Below are 25,861 nucleotides of genomic sequence, written 5' to 3'. Positions count from 1 at the left end.
ACAATCAATTTACTACAAAAACCTTTTTCAAAGAGACTGACAGAAATAGCTTTATTCCTACTACTAGTTGTCACTATCGTCCATGGCTTAAGGGGGTACCTAGGAGTCAATTCCACCGTGTGCGTAGGAATTGCTCCTCCCAAACTGATTATTTTATCCAAAGTGACCTTCTCATCTCTAGATTTAAAGATAAAGGCTACCCGGCCTCAGACCTTGTATCTGTGAGGGATGAGATTGGTCAGGAGGTCCGGTCTTTCACCAAGAGGAATAGAACAGTGGATACTACTAAACAGAATGGCATTAACTTTCTCACTCAATATAATATCCAACACAAAGACATAAAAAAAGTTTTGTACAAGAATTGGCATCTCCTGAGGAGTGATCCAGTGATTGGTCCTATGCTTGCGGACAATCCGGGAGTTATCTTCAGGAGAGCGCCTAATCTTAGAGATCGTCTTGTACATAGCCATATAGATCCACCTAAAACTGCCTCTGCCCATTTATTACCCCTAAAAGGTTTTTTTCGATGCAAGAAATGCAAAGGTTGTAAGGCTTGCATTAATATGCCCAGAAAAATTACTTCCTTTGCTGGGAATGATCACCGAAGTCCCACACTGCAGATTAGACGTCTTTTCACATGCGAAAGCACACATATAGTTTATCTTTTAGAATGTCCTTGTGGACTGAGATATGTAGGTAGAACCACTAGAACCTTTAAAGAAAGATTGGGAGAACACGTCTACCTTATACGTAAAGGGTTTAAGGATCATTCGGTCTCAAAACATTTTGCCCTCCATCACGACAGGAACCCTTCAGGCTTGAAGTTTTGTGTTATCGATGGTACTAAAAGATGCTGGAGGGGACAAAATTTAGAAAGAGATATATCGAGATTAGAAACTGAATGGATCTTTAGACTGAATACCCTCAGTCCAGCTGGTTTGAATATTGAACTGGATGTAAACTGTTTTATCAATAATTCTTAATGCTTTATCATATTTTTTATTTTCCATACATTTGCATGCTTTTTTGTAAGGCCCGCATATACTGGTCAATTTGACTGCATTTTTAATATTTTTTAATAATTTTTAATTTTTTGCATAAATTTCACTGTTTCCTTTGGGGCCTGTCTTGCACGATTATTGTGACTGTTTCTCATTTCACCACTAGATGCCCTCGGAGCTCCGTTTGAGGCTGTTCTATTCTGTCACTGTTTTTTCACCAAGCATACAAATTTATATACCCTCTTAATTTGGATAGGATATATTGGGAGGTCGTGGTCCCTCTCTTTCCCTTTGTTGCTCCCTACCCCACAGAGTGCTGTCTGTTGTCCTCTGTTATCGGTGCATGGAGTTTTCTATGCATAATCATAGCCGCACTACACGGCTGAGTATATGAATTTGCATAATTTTGCATAATTTCCATTTATCGGATACCTATGGGATTTGTCTTGCATGATCACTATGGATGCTCCTCACTTTCACCACTTGAGGTCCCCAGAGCTCCCACGGAGGCTGTTCTATCATTTCATTGTCTCCACTATACATACAGATTTATGCACCTTCTTAGTACAGTATATTAGACGTGCTTTTCATGTCACACCTAAGCACACTTCATGCATATGTATAGTCGCACTGCACTGCTATGTGCTTCATTGTTTACGCTTTTATGATCGTATGCGTCACAGCATACGCATTGCATTTTTATTTTTTTTTACTAAATGCGACCTTATTGCAGCATAAGATCAATTATTTTTGTTTATTGTTCCATATGTCGGTTTAGATGCTCGCAGTGGATTTTTGTCCCTATGTGCGCTATTTGTTTTATGCTTCGCCGCATGCGTGTTCTACATTGTAGAAGAGACCGCTTTCACTTTAGATGTGCTCTTTATGGCACGCTTAAGTAATCTTTATGCGTAATCATAGCCGCATTACACTGCTGTGTATATACATTTGCATAACTTTGCATAATTTCCATCTATCGGATACCTATGGGATCTGTCTTGCATGATCACTATGGATGTTCTTCACTTTCACTACTTAAGGTCCCTGGAGCTCCCATGGAGGCTGTTTTATCATTTCATTGTTTTTACTATGCATACAGATTTATGCACCTTCTTAGTATAGTACATTAGACGCGCTTTTCATTGCACACCTGAGTACACTTCATGCATATTTATAGCCGCACTGCACTGCTATGTGCTTCATTGTTTACGTTTTTATGATCGTATGCGTCATTGCATACGCATTGGATTTTTTTTTTTTTTTCTCCTTCACAGGAAGAACTTGTGCTCCACTTGACCCTGGTGGAGTGCAAGGCTACTTCCTGAGTTCCAGTGACTACTTCTGGTACAGGAAGTGCCTGCTTTTCATCTAAAAAGAAGTTTTTACATAGGAAAGATATGCCCTAGGGCAGAGTAATCAATCTAGCTTTTAATTTAGCCTTAACTAGCCTACTACGAATTGAATATGCAGGTAATATTGCATTCACCTCTTTTTATTCACACTATCTGAGAGATCTTTTGCTACTGTCTCTCTGACACAATGCAATTTGTCACAATGTTTTATTTCATGTTTGATGCTTTCTGCCTTTGACTAGTGTAGTCTGAATAAGGTGGAGCCTAACCACTCCCACTTTTTAATTCAAAAATGTTATAAAGTTGGTGCTGGCCGCCTGGTCGCCTTTCTCCCCTGATGACGCAAGATTGCGAAACCGGTCGGGAAGGCGACAGGTGGCACCATTTTATTTGAGGTCTTCTATTGACCATTTTATGCGCGCTACTTTTTCGGGGTTCCCAGTGCACGGGCCCCGTATGTGAGTTTTCCTTTATCCTTGTTTTTAATTGTTTTACTTGTTATGTAATAAAAGACGGTTTACACTTAGATGTGCCATACATCTCTTTCATGTCACTATCCTACCGGACTCCCCTTTGGTGAGTCTCTGCGATCTCAGGATATCTACTATATTCCGGAGGAATCTGTAGTGTGCAACATCGCTGGTGAAACGACACCATTTGAAAGTTCTGCGGACCACCTATCAAACTCGTTTACAACCTTATAATGTGGGTTGTTGGAATCTGGTAAGCCTTGCTTCTTTACCCTTTTGTTCGAAGATCCTGTATACCAAAAAATGATGAAAGCTGTATTACTATAGACCTGCGCTGACTTTATATATTCATAGCTAGTATAGTGGCCCACAGTTTAGATAGTATAGTTGCCTCCATTGTAGCTGGTATGGAGCCCCCCCCAGTATAGGTAATATAGTGGCCCCCATAGATGCCCCCAGTGTAGCTAGTATAGTGGCCCCCCGTTTAGCTGCCCCCTGTATAGTGGCCCCCAGTTTAGGTAGAATAGTGGCCCCCAGTTTAGGTAGTATAGTGGCCCTCAGTTTAGGTAGAAATATCCCCCCCTCCCTCACCTGGGTCCCCCTCCTTCTGCCTCTCTTCTCCCCCCAAAAATGCGGGCAGCAGGCCGGGGGCAGTGGGCAGCGAGCAGGCTGGCGCGGAGAATACTCACGTTACTTCCGCGTATCAGCCTGGAACGCTGCGTCGCCGTCACGTGCCTCTAATGCGCCTCCAATGATTGAAGGCGCAGAAGAGGCACGTGATGGCGACACAGCGTTCCAGGCTGATACGCGGAAGTAACGTGAGTATTCTCCGCAGTGTTCTCCCCAGAATTTTTTTCCAGCCGGGTGGCATGAAAAAGTAGCCGGGTGGGTTGCAACCAGGGGAAAGCAGGGCCGGCAACTCTGCTTACAGCATAGGACATCCCTGTACCCCCTATCACGTCCTCTGCAACCCCTATCACGGCCCATGCATTCCTGCACCCCCTATCACATCACATTCATCCCTGCACCCCTATCACGGCCCATGCATTACTGCACTCCCTATCACCATGCGTCCCTTCGTCCCCATTACTCTCACCTAATACTTTACTGCAGCTCCACCTATCTCCCAATAGACAACTCAAACAATACTATTTCCTTATAACATAGGTTATTGCACTCTGACACATTTCATACAATACTGTACCACTATCACATTCCACATATCACTGCACTTCAGTATGCTCCCTTACATCACCCGCCACACTCCACATGATTGCACCGACCTACAGCTTATTAGTGATCACATCCCATCACCCTACATTACAGCACATACATTGCAGCATTACTACAACCATTCTATTTATAAATACACAACCATTCTATGATTATTACACCCTGCAGTATAGGGCACCCTCTGCCCTGATCCAGTATGCTTGCACTTTAACACCGCTTCCTCCCCTTAACCATACCTCCCAACTTTTTGAGATGAGGAAGAGGGACACTTAAGCCACGCCCCTGCCACAACCCCATCACAACCCTATTCATGCATACTATAAAGATTTCATAAGAAAAATACGTTGTTTTATAATTCAAACCACCCTGGTCCTTTTTATCCTGGTTCATTTTCCTTCATGTTCCTCATGTTTCATAGTAACATTTTACCATTCGTGATATATCAATTTAAAGTATGGGAATAAAATTTACAGTCAAACACATTTTTAGTCGAGAGGTATATAGGCCTGAAAGAGGGACAAATGAGGAGGAAAGAGGGACAGGACTCCCAAAGAGGGACAGGTGGGAGCAATTTAACATTTCCCAATGTCACCCCCTCCCCCTGCTCACCCCTTTGGCAGCCGCGATTAGGATGACTTGAATGGCCTCCTTGATGTAGTAGCGCTTGTCCACAGCACCCTGTCCTGCCGCTCTGCTGGAACACTGTGACTCACTTCCTCAGCCCGCTGGTGCCCGGCTTCTGATTGCAGTACGGCTTCACGCTGAGTGTCTTCACAGCCATGATCGGCTGCGAGGAGAATACACGTGCTGCAGGCAGCCCAGGTGAGCCACTGGCCAGGCCACTGTACGGACGGGGGATGGGTGTACTAGAGGTGACCGGAGGATGTGCTCCCTAGTTCCGGCTGCGCTGCATCATATAGCGCATTGCTGCACATTGCTTCTCTCCCATATCCCTGCGGCAGCGATCTGACGATCGGACAGAAGAGAACTCTACAGGCGGGGAGCGCAGCCGGAACTAGGGAGCACATCCTCCGGTCCCCTCTAGTACATCCATCCCCCGTCCGTACAGTGGCCTGGCCAGTGGCTCCCCTGGGCTGCCTGCAGCACGTGTATTCTCCTCGCAGCCGATCATGGCTGTGAAGACACTCAGCGTGAAGCCGTACTGCAATCAGAAGCCGGGCACAAGCGGGCGGTAGAGGTGGGTCAGTGTTCCAGCAGAGCGGCAGGACAGGGTGCTGTGGACAAGCGCTACTATATCAAGGAGGTTGCCGCTGATCTGAAGATATAACAGGCGCCAGAAGGGCAGCGCAGCCTGGAACTAGGGATTGCTATATTTAGAGGGAGATGCGCTCTATGCGGGGAGACGGCAGCGCACATGAGCGTGTGATGCGGGCGGGCCTTGGAGCACCCGGGCGGGGTTTCAAAACAGCCGGGCGGCCCGCCCACTTAATAGGTCCTGGGGAGAACACTGCTCCGCGTCAGCCTGCTCGCTGCCCACTGCCCCCGGCCCGCTGCCCGCATTTTTGGGGGGAGAAGAGAGGCAGAAGGAGGGGGACCCAGGTGAGGGAGGGGGGGATATTTCCCCCCTCTCCGCCGCTATCCCTGCTGTCACCCCTCCTCCTAGCGCTGCTCTTCCCCTACTTATACAGGTGTAGGGGGGTCGTGGCGACACCCGCCTGGCTGTCTGGCACCCGGTGCGCCACGCCTCCCTGCGCCCTTAGGTAGGAACACTACTGGTTAAAAATATAATATAGGAGACACACACAGTGATACTTGAGAAGTGAAATTAAGTTTATTGGATTTACAGAAAGTGCGCAATAATTGATTAAATAAAATTAGGCAGGTGGATACATTTGGGCACTGTTGTCATTTTATTGATTCCAAAACCTTTAGAACTAATTATTGGAACTGAAATTGGCTTGGTAAGCTCAGTGACCCCTGACCTACATACTCAGGTGAATTCACACATGAGAAAGTATTTAAGGGGGTCAATTGTAAGTTTCCCTCCTTTTTTAATTTTATTTGAAAAGTAGCAACATGGGGGGCTCAAAACAACTCTTAAATGACCCGAAGACAAAGATTGTTCACCATCATGGTTTAGGGGGAAGAATACAGAAAGCTGTCACAGAGATTTCAGCTGTCTGTTTCCACAGTTAGGAACATATTGAGGAAATGGAAGACCACAGGCTCAGTTCAAGTTAAGGCTTGAAGTGGCAGACCAAGAAAAATCTCAGGTAAACAGAAGCAACGAATGGTGAGAACAGTCAGAGTCAACCCACAAACCAGCACCAAAGAACTACAACATCATCTTGCTGCAGATGGAGTCACTGTGCATCGTTCAACCATTCAGCATACTTTACACAAGGAGATGCTGTATAAATGAGTGATGCAGAGGAAGCCTTTTCTCCGCCCAAAGCACAAACAGAGCCGTTTGAGGTAAGCTAAAGCACATTTGGACAAGCTAGCTTCATTATGGAATAAGGTGCTGTGGACTGATGAAACTAAAATGGAGTGATTTGGGCATAAGAAGGGGAATTATGCATGGAGGAACAACACAGCATTCCAAGAAAAACAACTGCTACCTACAGTAAAATATGGTGCTGGTTCCATCATGCTGTGTGGCTGTGTAGCCAGTGCAGGGAATGGGAATCTTGTCAAAGTTGAGGGACGCATGGATTCCCATCAGTAGCAGCAGAATCTGGAGACCAATGTCCAGGAATCAGTGACAAAGCTAAAGCTGTACCGGGGCTGGATCTTTCAACAAGACAACGACTCTAAACACTGCTCAAAATCCACTAAGACATTCATGCAGAGGAACAAGTACAACGTTCTGGAATGGCCATCTCAGTCCCCAGCCCTGATTATAATTTAAAATCTGTGGTGTGAGTTAAAGAGAGCTGTCCATGCTTGAAAGCCATCAAAGCTGAATGAACTAGAGATGTTTTGTAAAGAGGAATGGTCCAAAATACCTTCAACCAGAATACAGACTCTCATTGGAACCTACAGGAAGCGTTTAGAGCAGGCATGGGCAAACTTGGCCCTCCAGCTGTTAAGGAACTACAAATCCCACAATGCATTTGCCTTTATGAGTCATAACTGTGGCTGTCAGACCCTTGCAATGCATTGTAGGACTTGTAGTTCCTCAACAGCTGGAGGGCCAAGTTTGCCCATGCCTGGTTTAGAGGCTGTAATTTATGCAAAAGGAGGATCTACTAAATATTGATTTCATTTCTTTGTTGTGGTGCCTAAATTTTTGCACCTGCCTAATTTTGTTTAAACCATTATTGCACACTTTCTGTACATCAAATAAACTTCATTTCACTACTCAAATATCACTCTGTGTGTCTCCTATATGATATACAGTATTTTACTGACATGTTTTATCGTAACAACCATCAATTTATATAGGAAAATCATGACAATTAACAAGGTTGCCCAAACTTTGGCATCCCACTGTAGCCGGCACGGCTTATTGAGTTCCGAAACCAGGTCTCATGTGTCAGAGGCAGAGCCTTTAACCAGTACACTATCCAGCCACTATAATATCACTTACAAGTTTTGTTGTTGAAGATTTCCTGCGCCCATACTGCCCTCTCGTCATCAGTGGCGTATCTAGGAAAAATGGCGCCTACGGCAAGCACTGTAACAGCACCCCCTCGAGGAATCCCACAGCTGCTGGGGAGGGGGGGGAAGAATGGGGTGTTGAGTGAGGGCTAAAGGAGGAAAGAGAAGGATAGGGGGAGAGTATGAGGGGTAATGCTGGATCCACACCATACAATTTTTTGGCAGATTTACAAGCCAGATCGATTATTTCCAGCATGTCTGATCTGAGAATCGATCAATTTTTTGAGCTATTGAGATTTCCGTAGAAAAAAAACAAGCGATTCTCAGACCGGACATGCTGGAAATAATCGATCTGACAGGTAAATCTGCCCAAAAATGTATGATGTGGATCCAGCATTAGGAGTAAAGATGGGTCTGGGGGATGAGCAGAAAATGGGCTGTGGGGGAGGAAATGAGAGGTTGAGGAGAGGGAATGAGAAATATGGAGTGGAGTGGGAAGAGGCGGGATGAGGGATTAGGATGAGAGAGAGAGGCTTCCTATACCGGAAAGAGGGGGGGGGGGGGGGAGAAGAGACAGCTACCTATACTTCAGGGAGGGGGTGAGGTCCATTCATACCTACCTCGGAGGTCCTGCTGAATCAAAACACAGAAGATCAGTGGCATGCTGCTAAGGCTCCTCCAGCTCCATGTTGCCTATTCTACCTCCCTCATCAGGAGCTGTGACCAGATTATTCAGCACTCATTTCCCCACCACGTGTAACACAGAAGTTCTGTGACATGAAAATCTGCATCTCTCACCCTAACCCTCCTGGTATACGTTTGATAGTGAATGTAGGCTGATTCGACGTGTAGGTTGTTACGTCGGAAAACCTGCAGCCACTCTGTAATCGTCCGGCTAGGTCTGTTTAGAGAAGCAGGAAGACCAGCCAGGGGATTGTAGAGTAGCTGCAGAAGGGGAAAGATGAAGATCTGCCTGTTGCTGAACGTTTCTGTGTGACCCGTTGAGGGGAAATTGCTGCTGGAACTGTCAACAGCAGTTGAGGAGAAGGGAGGGAAATCAGGCAAAATGGAGCTACAGGATTCCACAGCAGAGAAGCCCTGAGCAGCAGGTCACTGATCATCTGTGCTAGGAAATAGTGATGGGTCGTTAGCGAACGAGCCAGCTCTAAGAGCCGGCTCTTTGCTGCGAACGACAAGAGCCGGTTCTCGGTTTTGAAAGAGCCGATGCCTCAGCGCCCCCCACAGATCTGATTTGCTGTGTAATAAAGGGCGCTGAGGCATGCTGGGAGATGTAGCCCTCCTCTTGCAGCTTGTAGGAGTGTATGGCGTGGAGCAGAGCAGTAGCAGGAGGGATTGCCCCAGTCAGAGAAGCAGTCTGGAGTTGTCATGGAGAGGGGGGCGGGGCTTTTACTCCGATTCTGAGTGGTGTCTAGTGATATTTAATGAAGAGCCGATCCAGAGCCCTAAGGGAAGCTGCTCCGTCCCCTCACATAACGCCATACCTCCCAAATTTGAGATAAGGAAAAGGGACACTTAAGCCACACCCCTGATCACGCCCCATCACACCCCTAGTCACGTATACTATAAAGATTTCATAAGAAAAATATGTTGTTTTATAATTCAAACCACACTGGTCCTTTCTATCCTTATTAATTTTCCTTCATTTTAACATTTTAAAATGAGTAATATATCAATTTCAAGGATGGGAATAAAGTTTAGAGTCAATCAAACACATTTTTAGTAGAGAAATATATATATTTACATAAAAAGAGGGACAAAGTCCTGAAAGAGGGACAAATGAGAAGGACAGAGGGACAGGGCTCCCAAAGAGGGACTGTCCCTCCAAAAGAGGGACAGTTGGGAGACATGTAACGCTGCAACTCTTCCTGTGTTCTCTGCACTGCACAGGACGGAGGCGAGACCAGCCTCCCTCTAAGTGCCTGGAAGGAGGCGGCGCCCAGGGCATTATCCACGCCTGCACGTCTGTAGATACGCGTCTGCTCGTCATTATCAATGTGCGCCTGGAACGTATCAGCCAGGTGCACATTAATTATGATGAGAGGGGAGCGCGGGCACAGAGGGACCTCACGTTTATAGTCAGTGTGAGGGAGAAAAGGGGCCATACAGCTTCAATTCTATCCCGGTCACAGCAGAAGTTACAAGGAATGGAGGGGGACGCAGCCACAAGGGAGGTGTGGTAAAAGACCAAGCAACCCTATACACTAAAAACATCTACCCCTCTCCTTAAAGTAAGCGCCCCCCCCCCCCCCCCGCAAATAAGCCCTAGCACATATTGTCTCCCCCCAAAAAATATAAGCCCTTTTCTTATATTCGGGGAAAGACAGTACTGTTTTTTCAGCTAGGCCTGTTTTCAACATTGACTTTTAAGCAGCCAGAAACTACACTTATCCAGCATCAGCCAATCCCCTTTGGTGTTGGATAATGGGGGTTTTACTGTAATATGAATGATACATAATTATATAGATAAATAGCCTTGTGGTAAAAGCAATGACACTATACAATACCTGTTTGCCATGGACTGTGCCCGTGCATGTTTTAGGCTCTTTAACAACAGCTTCCAGTTTTGACCTAGAAAACAAAACATTTAAAAAAAAAAAAAATGAGTAACAGGAATAATGAATGTTACAAATAAATGCATGATGCAGAGAGGAATAGTTACATACCTTCAGAGGCGTCGCTAGGGCCTTTGATCCGGGGCACCGGCCTGGAACATGTTGCCATGGTGCCCTGGATCGATTGATTGGCAGGAGGGGGCACTGGGTGAAGCAGCAGGGGGGAGTGGGCAGTTAAAAACTCACCTCCGATCGCAGCCTCCAGTTTCCTCCCCGACCTCCATCGCCTTGCTTACAGCACCCCCTGTGATGTCAACACAGGGGGCGCTGTTACCAATGCGAAGTACGCCCGGGAGGAAGTCGGAAGAAGCTGGAGGCTGCGATCAGAGGAGAGCTGTTAACTGCCCGCCCCCCCCCCCCCCCACCTCCTTACTCCCGCCTCCTATGTTGGAGGCAGCTACCACTGGCATAGGAATAATGATAGCAGCCAGAGCATCTGCTATGGGCCCGTAGCCAAGGAAGGGGGGGGGGGGGGGGGGGGGGGTCTGGTCCTGGCTTTATTTATTTTTACCCTTCCTTCACTAACAAACGATGCGCTGGACTGGAGCCTGAATTTAAGCCCCACACACTATCCCTTCGCTGTTTAAAAGCAGTTTCGGGTACTGATGAGCATCACCGTTACCATGGCAACAATGCGGAAGCCGGGCCACTGCTCTACATGCAGCCTTGCATGTAGAACAGTGGCCCAATTTCTGCGTTTAGTTGCCTCGGCAGTTCCTGAAACTGCTTTTAAACAGTGGAGGGATAGTGTGCGAGTTTGGGGGGCTTAAATTCAGGCTCCAGTCCAGCGCATCGTTTGTTGAAGGGAGGGGGGCCGACATCAATCCTCCCTCCCTCTCTCTTCTGAGTCCCCCTCAGTTCTTGTGCAGCAGTGCATGTATCTGTCACCTGCAGCCGTCTGCGCCCCTCTTTTTCCCAAAAGGAAGTAGAAAGAAGCAGAGAGGAGCTGGATGCTGGGACGCATGCAGCAGGTGAGAGATACACTCACTGCTGCACAAGAACTGAGGGGGACTCAGGAGGGAGAAGGAGGATTGATGTCAGACCCCTCTCCCTGCAGACCCCTCTCCCTGCATCCCAAGATTACTCAAGGCCTGCAAGGGGCACAGGAAGGAGGCAATACAGTGCCCACCCAGTGGCACCCTCCTCTCCCCTCCTCCCCACCCAGTGGCATCCTCCTCTCCCTCACTCCCCACCCTAGTGGCACCCTCCTCTCCCCTCCTCCCCACCCAGTGGCATCCTCCTCTCCCTCACTCCCCACCCCAGTGGCATCCTCCTCTCCCCTCCTCCCCACCTAGTGGCACCCTCCTCTCCCTCCCTACCCCAGTGGCATCCTCCTCTCCCTCCCTCCTCACCCCAGTGGCACCCTCATTTCCCCTCCTCCCCCCCTAGTGGCACCCTCCTCTCTCTTCCTCCCCACCCCAGTGGCACCCTCCTCACCTAGTAGCAACCTCCTCCTCACCCCATGGGCACTCTCCTTTACCCTCCCTCCCCACCTAGTGGCACCCTCCTCTCCCCTCCTCCTCACCTAGTAGCAACCTCCTCCTCACCCCTCCTCCTCACCTAGTAACAACCTCCTCCTCACCCCATGGGCACCCTCCTTTACCCTCCCCGCCTAGTGGCACCGTCCTCTCCCTTCTTCCCCACCCCAGTGGCACCATCATCTCCCCTACTTCCCACCTCCCCACCATGTAGCACCCTCCCACTGAGTTGTATGCTCCTTTGCCATCCTCCCCACCCAGTGGCACCCTCAACCCAGCTAGTAGCATCATCCTCCCCACCCAGTGGCACCCTCATCCTGAGTGGCACCCTCCTCTTCCCCGCCCCTCCGTTAGGCCCCCCAAGCTACACCCCCCTTACCCGGGAGGAGCTGCAGGTAGGGTGGGGGGGGGGGGGGGGCCAAGAGAAAAATTTGCTATGGGACCCAGCCATTTCTAGCTACGCCCCTGGCAGCTACCCATCTAATTTACCCTAGGGGAAGCTTCCTACCTCACCTACGCTGGGGGCAGCTACCCATCTCACCTACGCTGGGGGCAGCTACCCATCTCACCTACGCTGGGGGCAGCTACCCATCTCACCTACGCTGGGGGCAGCTACCCATCTCACCTACGCTGGGGGCAGCTACCCATCTCACCTACGCTGGGGGCAGCTACCCATCTCACCTACGCTGGGGGCAGCTACCCATCTCACCTACGCTGGGGGCAGCTACCCATCTCACCTACGCTGGGGGCAGCTACCCATCTCACCTACGCTGGGGGCAGCTACCCATCTCACCTACGCTGGGGGCAGCTACCCATCTCACCTACGCTGGGGGCAGCTACCCATCTCACCTACGCTGGGGGCAGCTACCTATCTCACCTACGCTGGGGGCAGCTACCTATCTAACCTATACTGGAGGCACCTACCTATCTACAGCCAAGCAAATCCCCAGGGCCCCAGCCCAGCAAAGCAGAGCACTCAGCAAAGCAACCCCCCCAGCCTAGCAAAGCATACAGCCAAGCAAAGCATAGTAAAGCCCCACAAAATGCCCCCAGCAAATTTCCCAGCAAGTCACCTAGCAAAGCCAGACCAGCTCAACCTCACTGCCAGCCAAGCTGGCACAGCATCACAGTCAGCCAGGCCAGCACAGCATCACCACCAGCTAGGCCCGCACCGCATAGCATCACCACCAGCCAGGCAGCCCAGCATAACCACCAGCCAGGCGGCCCAGCATAACCACCAGCAAAGCAGCCCAGCATAACCACCAGCAAGGCAGCCCAGCATAACCACCAGCAAGGCAGCCCAGCATAACCACCAGCAAGGGAGCCCAGCATAACCACCAGCAGAGTACAGTGCACAGGCCAGCCAGTCGAAGACAAGACAGAAGCCAGGTGAGGGGCATATATATATATATATATATATAGGGCATTGATGAAGGTCGGGGACGACCGAAACTGTCTGCTGATGTGAATTTATTTGCTCTAAATAAAAGAGCTGTGTGCTGCAACTCCACGTGCTTTTATATATATATATATATATATATATATATATATATATATATATATATATATATATATATATATATATATATATATATATATATATATATATATATATATATATATATATATATGAAATACTGCCTATTGAATATATTTAAGTTACGCCACTGCTATGTTCACGTACATTTGGCCCCACCTATGACCACGCCCACTTCATGCGGCATGACCACTCCCAAGCGCGCCGCACAATCATTCCCTCTTAGTGCCCAGGGGTGCCCCGATCTCCCAGGAACCTAGAAACATCCCTGCATACCTTATGGGTCTCCCTTTTACGTAACATCCACGATTTTCAAGAAAGCTGATGAAAAAGGATACAGCATCTGAATCTTTATAATGCAAGTCTTTATAATCAGGGCTGACTTTTTTTGGGTCCCATACTGGGCAAACCAACTGGGCCCCCATCCCAAAACAACCCACAGAAAAAAAAAAAAAACACTTTGAGGGCCTTGTGTCTGCTTTTCATCGTCTGTAACTACTGCGCGTGAGCTGACCTGTGGCGTGCCTCCTTGATCACACTCCCGTCGCCAGGAGAACTCTGCACATATGCATTACATTGAGACTCAATGCTCCTGAAAAACAAGAGCGTGATAAAGGAGGTGCCCCACCAGTCCAGTGCATGTGCAGTAGTGCGCGACTTAGCTAAGTTACACATTGTACTGGGCCAAAAAGTGAATCGAGGAAGGGGACCGAGAGGACAACTAGAGACCAAGAAGCATATGGGGACTAGAATAAGCCCCAGACAAGTAAAACAAAAAGAACACTGTTTGACTGTCACTTGGGTATCGTTTAAAAGGAATTCCAAGGCGACACACCTTAAAGGATATCCGAGATGAAATAAAAAAAAAAAAGTTAAGCTTTGCTTTCATGGGGCCTCTTCCAGGCCCTAGAAGTTGATTAGTTCCAGCACTGCAGTTTGGCCGCCCTCCTGTCCGTAACATCGCTGACCTGAGCTGGGTTGCTGGCTTCTGCGCCTCTTGCATTCCCCCTTCTGTGGCTGGGAGCGTTCTATGCTTGGGTCAGCAATGTTATGGACAGGACAGCGGTACCTCAGAGGGTGGCCAAACTGCAGCGCAGGAACTGATAGACTTCTAGGGGCTGGAAGAATCCCCAAGTAAAACTGAACTTCTTATTTTACCTCAGATATACTTTAAATATAACAGTGTCAATACTGGTGTTCCTAATGCTGGACATGGACTGCATCCTCAGTTCCCCTAGCCATGGCTCAGTTCATCTACAATTTGGACCGGATTAGCCCACAACCAAAGTTTTTGCCCCGCATATTGCAGTTCAGCCTCTCATGCACTGCTGACAACTGCTGTGAGTGTGCGCATAATGCTCAGGAGGCTGCAAGGAGCACAGCCACAGCATTCTGTATAAACTGGTTATGTGCTTTATGCAAATGGCCCGAACTGTGCATGTGCAACAGACTTTTTTTTCCAGTTCGAATGCTTTGACCCTCTAGCCCGGTCCAAATTGCAGCTAAAAGGAGCGCTAGGGTGGGGACATGACAGAAGATACTGTCTGCGCCCTGAGGGCATTTTGGACAAAAGTTTGGCTTAGTTACAATTACCAAGGATTTACTTTAAAGATATCAACTAGTAGGGGTGAATATTATAACAACATAAGAGCCATGTAATAGAGATTCTTGAATGGAGGCCCTGCTAGTACTGTTCTAGCAATCAAAGAACAGGTTCTTGAAGAGGGGCTCTGGCAGCAGAAGAGGTCTGTGCAGAATCCTGAAGGGGGTCTGTACTAGAGGTAGCTATCACAGTACAGGCTCTTGAAGGATATGGTGGCTGGGCATAAGAATCATCATTCTATAGCACAGGCTCTTGAAGAGTGACAGTTAAGTGGTAAAAGAAGTACTGACCAGCAGACTGTCTGCAGTCTTTGGAAAGTATTCCAAATGTGACAAACAGAATCCCACAAGTAGTAAAACACAGGGGGAAAGCAGAGCCAGCCAGTCACTGTGCTGTCTGTTCTCCAGGTGTTGTGCTATGTAGAGCCTCAGCTTCTGATTGGAGCTGGAGGTAGGGCTCTGTAGTGTACACAACAGAAGACCCTAATGCACACTTTGGGACTGTCTACAAACCTTGTCGTCAATCTTGAGAGGAATGGAGGAGAAGTATTGCCTGCTTAAAAGCCCACTGGGGGTGTTCCTGCAGGCCTTTCCCAGCTGCCATTGGACAGCTCTGCCTCTCCACAGCCGCTCCCCCGCCTCCCTGCACGCTGCTCTGTGTATGACACACAGAGCATCTCTTCCAGTGTCATGACCACGAAAGTGAGCCCTAGCGGGCTACGGAAGCGGCAGGGATTGCGGCTACCTGATCCGATCAGCCCCCTAGATCAGGTAGCATTGCTTTTTTAAAAAAAAATATAATCCCAACTTCTGGTTTACTTTAAGAACCCCTTATGCACCTTAAAGAGTTTTTCCCTCGCTAAAAAAAGATCATGCTTTTGTACCGTTATTCAAACCTTGCATGTCCTTTGCATACAAATTATCTTCAAATAGTGTATCAGGCCTCGTCCTAATAATGACGCGCAGATGGCTGTGCGATCGGAAAGCAGTACGCTCACATGCCATCTGCACCACTACGCGCTGCTGATCCCGCGCTGCACAGGAAGTGTATATTATGTGGTAGAAGTTTGTAACCCTCTTTTTTCCTCTTGAACCTGATTGGGTATTTGAACTAAAAAAAAGGCAGAATGAAGATGCATTAGTAATTAGTGTTACTGGTTTATGTGCAATAAAGCTTCTGCAACTAATAAAGATTATGACTTTCAGTCTGTGTAGGTGGAGCTGCTTCTTCTGCTCCAATTGTATCATCCTGTTGTTCAGATTGCAAGGTGAGAAAGCACAGACTGAATTTCTCTGTGACAGCTGCAGGCTATAATGCTGGGCATACACGGCTCGACGCTACCTTATCAATCGAGCCGCTGATGGCTCGATTGATAATATCCGACGTGTCCGATCACCGCGGGGATCAATTCCGCACTCGATACCCGCGGGCGGACGATAGGGGCGAATCGAGCGGAAGAGAAGAAGAGCCGGCGGGGACGAGCGGGAATCGATTCGGGTGCACGCGCGGACGACTGGTGACGCAGCGGGAGTCGATCTGGTGGCTATTCGGCCGCCGGATCGACCCGTGTATGCCCAGCATAACACTGTCACTCTGTGGTATGCCTAGTACACATCATACAATTTTCTGCAAGATTTTCTGTAATTAGATTATTTTCTGTAAAGTACTAGTAGAGACTGGTCATTATCTCTGGTGCATTGTCTTCTGGTTATCTCCTGCTGAGTAGAACAATGCTTAAAGAGACACTGAAGCGAAAAAAAATATATGATATAATGAATTGGTTGTGTACTATGAATAATTTCTAGAAGATTAGCAGCAAAGAAAATATTCTCATACTTTTATTTTCAGGTATATAGTGTTTTTTCTAACATTGCATTATTCTATATCTATAATATGTGCAGATTACACAACACTCAGCATTCAAAATGATTCTTTCAGAGCAGTCTGTGAAGTAATGACCTCTCCTCTAGCAGAGAAAAAGTAAACAGTTCACTTACAGTTGAGATAATAAAAGTCAGATAACAGCCCTCTCCACGACTAACTTAGTCGGAGAGCTTAATGGCTTATTTGCATAGAGATAACAACTGGAGTTTCTTAACTCTTCCTGTACTGGAAACAATTAGACTGATGTATCTGATCTTAATGTTTTATTTCTTAGCTGTACTACACATACAAATCATAATATCATAATTTTTTTTTCGCTTCAGTGTCTCTTTAAATGCTAGGCAGATAGATGGTTAGATAGATAATTTCCATCATGTTGTAAATTATCTATCTGGCAGGTAAATCTTACAGAAAATCTTACAGCAAATTGTATGGTGTATACAAGGCAGTACAGGAAGTTGTCAGTGCCCTTGCTCCTGATTAAGTTCTTTAACCACTTCCACACCATGAAATTTTATGCTGATCTGTGCAGCGTGGGCTCTCCAGCCCACAGCACAGATCAGCTAGCAGCCAGGGCGATCAGACTTCCCCCCCTTTTTTCCCCACTAGGGGGATGTCCTGATGGGGGGGTCTGATCGCCGCTTGCGGGGGGGGGGGGCTCTTCAAAGCCCCCCTCCGCAGCGCTTCCTGGCCTCCTTCCCCTTCCCTCCCCCTGTGAGCGGCGCAGGACGGAATCCGTCCTGCGCCTGATGGGATAGGCTTTAGCCTATCAGATGCCGGTGATCCCCGGCCAATCAGAGGCCGGGGATCGCCGATCTCCTCTACGGCGCTGCTGCGCAGCAGCGCCGTATACATGTAAACACCGGGGAAGATCTTCCCCGTGTGTTTACATTTACCCTGCGAGCCGCCGATCGGCTCGCAGGGTGTTCACGGAGACACCCTCCGTGAACTGACATGGAACGGCCGCTCATACGAGCGGCCGTTTCCATGGTATACACTTCAGAATTCAGGGGCGTGTATATACGCTCTGAGAATCCGGAAGTGGTTAAAACACCTCAAAATAGAGTAAACACTAACACGGTGTAATCTCATTAGACCAGCTACCACCTCCATGCACAAGAGCACAAGAAGACACACAAGGAACTCCTGCTCCATCCCTACTCACCAGCTGCACGTGGTGGGTCTGGGCATATAATCAAACAGCTTCTAGAGTCTAGGATATATTAGACGGGTGCCTCCCATAGCGTAGTAAAGTTTATTTACATAGCACAGCGTTATCAAATTCAAATACAAAGTGGGCTGAAATTGAACACTGTGATAAAATCACAGGCCAACCTCAATGTTTAATGGCCACCTCCCTCCCGTATACAGTTTTCTGTTGTCTAGTGGCTCCCCTCCTTCCCCTATACTGCTTCCTGGTGTCTAATGCCTCTTCCCCTATACGGTTCCCTGGAGTCTAGTGATCCCCCCCCAGTACAGTTCCCTTGTGTTTAGTAGTCCTCCCCCCTCTAGTAGTCCTCCCCCCCTCACCTATACAGTTCCCTGGTGTAAAGTGGCCCCATTCCCTCCCTTTTACAGTTCCCTGGTGTCTAGAGGCCCCATCCCTCCCTTATACAGTTCTTTGGCGTCTAGTGCTTTCCCCTTTCTTTCCCCATATGGGTACTCTAATGATCTAGGGTTTTACCTCCAATATAGCTTCCCTAATGGTCCCTAGAGTGGTACAAACATAATGCAAAGTGGGGAAATCACTTGTGGGCCAAATGTGATGGCTCTGTAGGCCAAATTTGGCCCGTGGGCTGGAGTTTGACAGGTATGACATAGAATAATTTAAAAGTATTCCACGTACATGAAACAAGTTAAGAACAAGAGTATGTCACACTGCCTCTATCCACCTTCCTGAAGGTCTTGTGCGTTTTCCAAAGTTGCTTGAGCTGTCCAAACCCGTGCATCTCCATGCTTCCAAACGTCTCAAAACCAATTACACATAAAATAGCATGTTTACTCCAGTTATAGTCTACAGGGTTATTCTTACTATACATGCTACAATCTACACCAGGCTCCCTGGCATTTTCCCTTCCGTGACAGTGGAGGGCTGAGAAATTTTCTTAAGTACCTGTTTGGCTCTTCTGTGTCTTCATTTGTTGTATGCTCGCCCCGATTGGTGGTAGGGAGGGTGGGGTGAGAGTATAATAGATAATACTATATTAGGGAGTATTTTAGGTCAGAATAGTGAGCACACTAATACACTACAGTATACACTACAGACAGTATAATGAGGGACACTATAATAGTTGATAGTATAATAGTACTGCTATAGGGGAGCAATATATTTTGTGAGAGCTAGTGCACTAACATGCACTACTAAGATAGGGAGCAATGTAAGGAAGAAACCTGGAATGGGGGCCATTCTTAACCCCCTTGCCGTTCCAATTATTGCGGCAAGGCGGCATCCCCCCACCCACTCCGATCGCCTCCGGCGATCTGCGCAAGCAGGAAATCCCGTTCAGATCGGGATTTCCTGCATGGCTTCCCCCGTAGCCATGGCGACGATCGCGATGATGTCACCGACGTCATTGAGGTCAGGACGTCAGAGGGAGTCCCGATCCACCCCTCAGCGCTGCCTGGCACTGATTGGCCAGGCTGCGCAAGGGGTCGGGGGGGGGGGGGGCACGACGGGTAGCGGCGAATCGGCGGCGGTGATCGAGTTATGCACGCAGCTAGCAAAGTGCTAGCTGCGTGCAATAAAAAAATTGTGAAAATCGGCCCAGCGGGGCCTGAGCAATCCTCCTGCGCGGGTTAACCCGAGCTCAGCTCGGGATAACCAGCAAGGAGGTTAAAGACTATCCCTCCTACAAAATAAATCCCCATTCTCCGCTAATGTTGAGGAGCCTTGAGATCCACAAATTTTAAGGGTTCCTCCAGGGTTGAGAACCACCAGAGAAAACCAAAAACTCTAGTGAAATTAATGAATAAAATTGCTTATTATTTTTACAATATTCATTTATAAATGATTATAGTCCATGTTTGCCCATTGTAAAATCTTTCCTGTCCCTGATTTACATTCTGAAATTTATCACAGGTGGCGACATCTTTAGTTCTGCCAAGTGATCTGTGCGGAATGTTCGTTACTGAGTCCTATGCACAGAGGGAGATATTGCTCGATTGGCAGTTGGAAAAAGGTGCCATTTCCCACAATGCAAGGAGGTTCACAGACAGCAAACTGTCAGGACATCACACTGTGGGAGGGGTTTCACCTCAGCATCAGCTGCACAAAGCCCCCTGATGATCTATTCGAGAAGAGGTAAAGATTTCTCTTGGGAAAGGGGGCATCACCTACTGATTTGGATGAAGTTCAATATTTGGTTTAAGTTCCTCTTTAAATTGGTAAAGGTTATGTGAAGTTATAGGTACTCGGCATTAGCCACACCTGTGTTTTACACGCATGAATCAATCCCAAAAACGTACAAAGTGTGACATACGTCACAAACCAGTAGGGTTATAGATTCTTAAAGCCATTTTTGCCATAAACCCCATATATGCCCCCCTCCCCCATGGGACCCACACATGCAACATGCTTACACAATTAGTAGCAGTGTGCTATAATGTGCATACTAATTGTTTCCTATGTGAGTCATAAGTTATACAAACTCTCACCCGAATGTGCATCCCATACATGTGGCATGTCTACATCCAAATTATGGATATGCCAAGTTGAACAAACATTTTTACTTCTCATTTATAACGTAGCTGGCCATTTATAGACAATTATTGGTGAGAAAGCAGTTGATGTCAGTTGATGTCAATGTCTATATTTAGCCCTCAGGGACCTGTGTGTTGAGTCTGAAGATCCAGAGAATTTCTGTGGGTGACAGCTTTTTAACCCTTTCGGGACCGACTGCCTAACCCCACTTAAAGAGAACCAGAGACGAAGCACCCTCATGGATTTTACCATATATATCAATGGGAACATGACAGTAAACACCTACTCTGCTCTCTGTTTCATTTTTCTCTGCTACATCTGCCTGTTATCAGCCCTGATAAGAATCCCCGACTGAGCGTTCAGTCTAGCTTTTCCCCGAAATGATTATAGCTGAGTCAGTCTTCTGTGATGTCTTTTCAAGCCCAAGTGTGCCCCCTTGTGGCTCTGCTTTGCTGCTATTTATCCTCGAACCAGCAAAGCAGAGCCACAAGGGGGCAGGCTTGGGCTTGTAAAGACATCACAGAAGATTGCTATAATCATTCTGGGGAAAAGCTAGACTGAATGGTCTCTGGTTCCCTTTTAACCACCATGCTATAGCAGACACACAGTCAGTCAGGATGTTTTACTGGTTACTATTGGTTACTCAGCTGACATGTATTGCCACCCATGTCAGCTGATCTCTCTCTCAGCTGATACTTAAACAAGATTAATGCTTCAAGGATAAATAGCAGCAAAGCAGAGCCACAACGGGGCAGACTTGGGCTTGAAAAGACATCACAGAAGACTGACTCCGATATAATCATTCCAGGTAGGGGCGTAGCAATAGGGGGTGCAGAGGTAGCGACCGCATCGGGGCCCTTGGGTCAGAGGGGCCCCGTAGGGCCCTCCCTGAACTTCAGTATTAGCTCTCTATTGGTCCTGTGCTCATAATAATCACTTCTGTAGATACTTTGAATAGTAGTAATCATTAACACACTGTTCCCCATCCCCTTCTTGCACCTCTGACATTGTAGTTGCCATTGGCAGGTTTTGGTGCGCCGTATCAATTATTATGTATAGAGTGCTTGGGGGGCCCCATTGTAAAACTTGCATCGGGGCCCACAGCTCCTTAGCTACGCCATCATTTCCAGGGAAAAGCTAGACTGAATGCTCAGTCGGGCATTCTTATCAGGGCTGATAACAGGCAGATTTAGCAGAGAAGAATGAAACAAAGAGCAGGGTAGGTGTTTACTGTCATGTTCCCATTGATATATTGTAAAATACATGAGGGTGCTTCGTCTCTGGTTCTCTTTAAGGACCAGGCGATTTTGCATGAAGGGGGGGGGGCATTTGGGGGGAGTCAGGCAGCCAGATCGCTGGTAGGACTAAGCTTGATATGGTATGCCAAGTTGTCCCCCATATTGCAGGCAGCCTTTACTCACCTCCCAGGCTCCAGCGATGAGCAGCAGAGGACCCCTCCGCTCTGGCCGGCATCCCCACTCGTCCTGCTGCTAAGTCCTGGGTCGTGGCTGGATGACATCATCAAGCCGGCACCCGACACTTACGTCAGAGCGAGCGGGGATGCCGGCCAGAGCAGAGGGAAGCGCCAATCGCTGTGAGGGGACATCAGGAAAGTGAGTGGATCCTCTTCTTCCCCCCATACCGCTGCAGCTCTAACAGTGATCACTACGATCAGGTGGCGATCATAGTTACATAGTTACATAGTTATTTTGGCTGAAAAAAGACATACGTCCATCGAGTTCAACCAGTACAAAGTACAACTCCAGCCCGTCCCCCACATACCCCTGTTGATCCAGAGGAAGGCGAAAAAAACCCTACCAGGCATGGTCCAATTAGCCCCAAATGGGAAAAATTCCTTCCTGACTCCAGATGGCAATCAGATAAAATCCCTGGATCAACATCATTAGGCATAACCTAGTAATTGTAGCCATGGATGTCTTTCAACGCAAGGAAAGCATCTAAGCCCCCTTTAAATGCAGGTATAGAGTTTGCCATAACGACTTCCTGTGGCAATGCATTCCACATCTTAACCACTCTTACTGTAAAGAACCCTATCCTAAATAAATGGCTAAAACGTTTTTCCTCCATGCGCAGCTCATGTCCTCTAGTCCTTTGAGAAGGCCTAGGGACAAAAAGCTCATCCGCCAAGCTATTATATTGCCCTCTAATGTATTTATACATGTTAATTAGATCTCCTCTAAGGCGTCTTTTCTCTAGACTAAATAAACCCAGTTTATCTAACCTTTCTTGGTAAGCGAGACCTTCCATCCCACGTATCAATTTTGTAGCTCGTCTCTGCACCTGCTCTAAAACTGCAATATCTTTTTTGTAATGTGGTGCCCAGAACTGAATTCCATATTCCAAATGTGGCCTTACTAGAGAGTTAAACAGGGGCAATATTATGCTAGCATCTCGAGTTTTTATTTCCCTTTTAATGCATCCCAAAATTTTGTTCGCTTTAGCTGCAGCGGCTTGGCATTGAGTATGATTATTTAACTTGTTGTCGATGAGTACTCCTAAGTCCTTCTCCAAGTTTGATGTTCCCAACTGTATCCCATTTATTTTATATGGTGCTAGACCATTGGTACGACCAAAATGCATGACTTTACATTTGTCAACATTGAATTTCATCTGCCATGTATGTGCCCATATAGCCATCCTATCCAGATCCTGTTGCAATATGACACTATCTTCCTGAGAGTTGATGATTCTGCACAATTTTGTATCATCTGCAAAAATAGCAACATTGCTCACTACTGCATCTACTAGGTCATTAATAAATAAATTGAAGAGCACTGGACCCAGTACAGACCCCTGTGGGACCCCACTGCTAACAGTCTCCCATTTTGAGTACGATCCATTGACCACAACTCTTTGTTTTCTTTCCATTAGCCAGTTCCCTATCCATGCACACAAACTCTTCCCCAGTCCTTGCATCCTCAACTTTTGCACCAGACTTCTGTGGGGAACAGTGTCGAAGGCCTTTGCAAAGTCCAAGTATATCACATCTACAGCATTCCCAATATCCATATTAGCATTCACTACCTCATAAAAGCTGAGCATGTTAGTCAAACAGGACCTGTCTTTAGTAAACCCATGTTGATGCTGAGAAATAAGATTATTTTCTACTATGAAGTCATGTATAGTATCTCTTAGTAACCCCTCAAATAGTTTGCATACAACTGATGTTAAGCTTACAGGTCTATAATTTCCTGGATCAGATTTTTTGCCCTTCTTAAATAATGGGAAAATGTGGGCTGTACGCCAATCCACTGGGACTCTGCCAGTTGCAAGAGAGTCACAAAAAATAAGATAAAGGGGCTTAGCTATAACTGAACTTAATTCTCTTAGGACCCAAGGATGCATGCCATCCGGGCCAGGTGCCTTGTCTATTTTTAATTTATTTAGTCTTGCCTTTACTTCTTCCTGCGTTAAGTATTTAATATTACAGTTAGAAGATTGAGACTCTTCTGCCTCTGTAATTTGCAACAGTGCTGTTTCCTTTGTGAAGACAGAAGCAAAGAAAGCATTTAATAACTCTGCCTTACCTTGGTCGTCCACCATTGAGTTCCCACCCTCATCCTTTAGGATTCCTATACAGTCAACCTTTCTTTTTTTAGAGTTGATGTACTTGTAAAACTTTTTTGGGTTAGATTTGATATCCCTAGCGATTTGATTTTCAGCTTCGATCTTTGCCAGCCTAATTTCTTTTTTACAATTTTTATTGCACTCCTTATAATTGCTTAGTGCAGCCTCAGTCCCCTCCTGTTTTAGGACCTTATAGGCATTCTTTTTCCTCTTCATTTTATCCCTAACCTTTCTATTCATCCATAGAGGCCTTTTTTTATTCCTAGACATTTTGTTTCCATATGGGATATACATACTACAATATTGATTGAGAATACGTTTAAAAGCTTGCCATTTCCCTTCAGTGTCGTCCCCTTGTAGTACATTATCCCAGTTCACCAAACTTAGTGCCTGCCTAATTTGATTGAACTTTGCTTTTCTAAAATTCATAGTTTTAGTGATCACATGATCAGGAGCCAACCGCGATGGCACCTGATCACTGAGGGGAGATGTCAGCCGTCATATGACAGCTTAATCTCCCCTCTCTCTGGTGCGCATGATCGCGTCGTCAGCGGAAACAGCGGACGGTGCTTCGCCGCATCAGGCCAAGACAGTAACAAGTGTGGCGTAGGATTTACTATGGGCGGTCCTGAAATGGTTAAAGTATACCTGAGACGATGGGTAGTAAAAGTTTTATACATACCTGGGGCTTCCTCCAGCCCCCTCCGTGCAGATCGCTCCCTTCCTGGCGCCAAAGCCTCCTGGATTCTCCTGTAGGAGCCGTGTTATCTTCAGCCAGTCGGGGCCAGCGCAGTGCGGCCAAAAGCTTCCCTCTCTTGCTCCTGACGAGGGGAACATGGCGGGTGCACGGAGCCAGGGCTCGCATGCGCAGTACAACCGACTGGCAGCGGAGTACAGGGCTGCTATGGGAGAATCCAGGAGGCTGTGGATGCTAGCGAGAGAGCGATCTATGTGGAGGGGGTTGGAGAAAGCCCCAGGTATGTATAAAACTTGTAATTTACGTCGTCTCTGGTTCCCTTTAAAATGACAACTGGAGCGAGCGAAATATGAGGCTGCCATATTTATTTCCTCTTAAAAATAAACATACATATATCCAGGCACATCGCCTCTAGTTAGGACATTAAATAAATTATTAGGGAAAGGGAGGTGCTGAAGGGGGTGTGGCTAGAAAACAGCAAAAATCTATTAACCCTTCGCACACTCACATGCAAATGTTCAAACAATTGCATTCACAGATTCACTCATCCAGGCACAACTGTTATCCCTACAGCTAAATTAAAAGCCAGGGTTTTAGTTCACAGAAGAATGCATTCTTATGCTTAATCACCTATACTGCGCAGAAGTACCCAGGTAAACATAGGTGTCCTAACTCTGGCCCTGTAACATGCATAGTGCAGACATGCAAACACATTCATTGCATCAAACCTATCAATGGATTAGGAGCACACATCCTAACTTCCTCTCCTGGGAAAGACAGTGCATCTTACCAATCGCACAAGGGAGCTAATGTTATGTGTCCATGTGCACCATGCGCATACACCAGCATAAGCTGTCTGCATGCTGACAAACATACAGGGGAAGGGGGGAGTGCACCGAATTGGACCCTAGCCACAGGGGTCAATGATAAGAATAAACATACATATATCCAGGCACATCGCATCTAGTTAGGACATTAAATAAATTATTAGGGAAAGGGAGGTGCTGAAGGGGGTGTGGCTAGAAAACAGCAAAAATCTATTAACCCTTCGCACACTCACATGCAAATGTTCAAACAATTGCATTCACAGATTCACTCCTCCAGGCATCCAGGTACTGGGT

The 25,861-nt window shown here is 47.1% G+C and overlaps 1 long non-coding RNA gene across 4 annotated transcripts in view; it reads right to left on the bottom strand.

Annotated features, from left to right (window-relative positions):
- LOC137538251 (uncharacterized) overlaps positions 1 to 25,861 on the bottom strand; it is a 117,821-nt gene that overhangs the window by 54,907 nt on the left and 37,053 nt on the right. For all 4 annotated transcript variants that reach the window (XR_011024721.1, XR_011024719.1, XR_011024720.1 and 1 more), the window contains exon 3: positions 10,146 to 10,209. This is a non-coding gene — a long non-coding RNA (uncharacterized lncRNA). The remainder of the gene's footprint in view (positions 1 to 10,145; positions 10,210 to 25,861) is intronic.

The sequence above is a fragment of the Hyperolius riggenbachi genome, chromosome 11 (assembly GCF_040937935.1).
Source record: "Hyperolius riggenbachi isolate aHypRig1 chromosome 11, aHypRig1.pri, whole genome shotgun sequence".
NCBI lineage: Eukaryota > Metazoa > Chordata > Amphibia > Anura > Hyperoliidae > Hyperolius > Hyperolius riggenbachi.
This window is presented reverse-complemented; position numbering and strand designations above follow the sequence as displayed.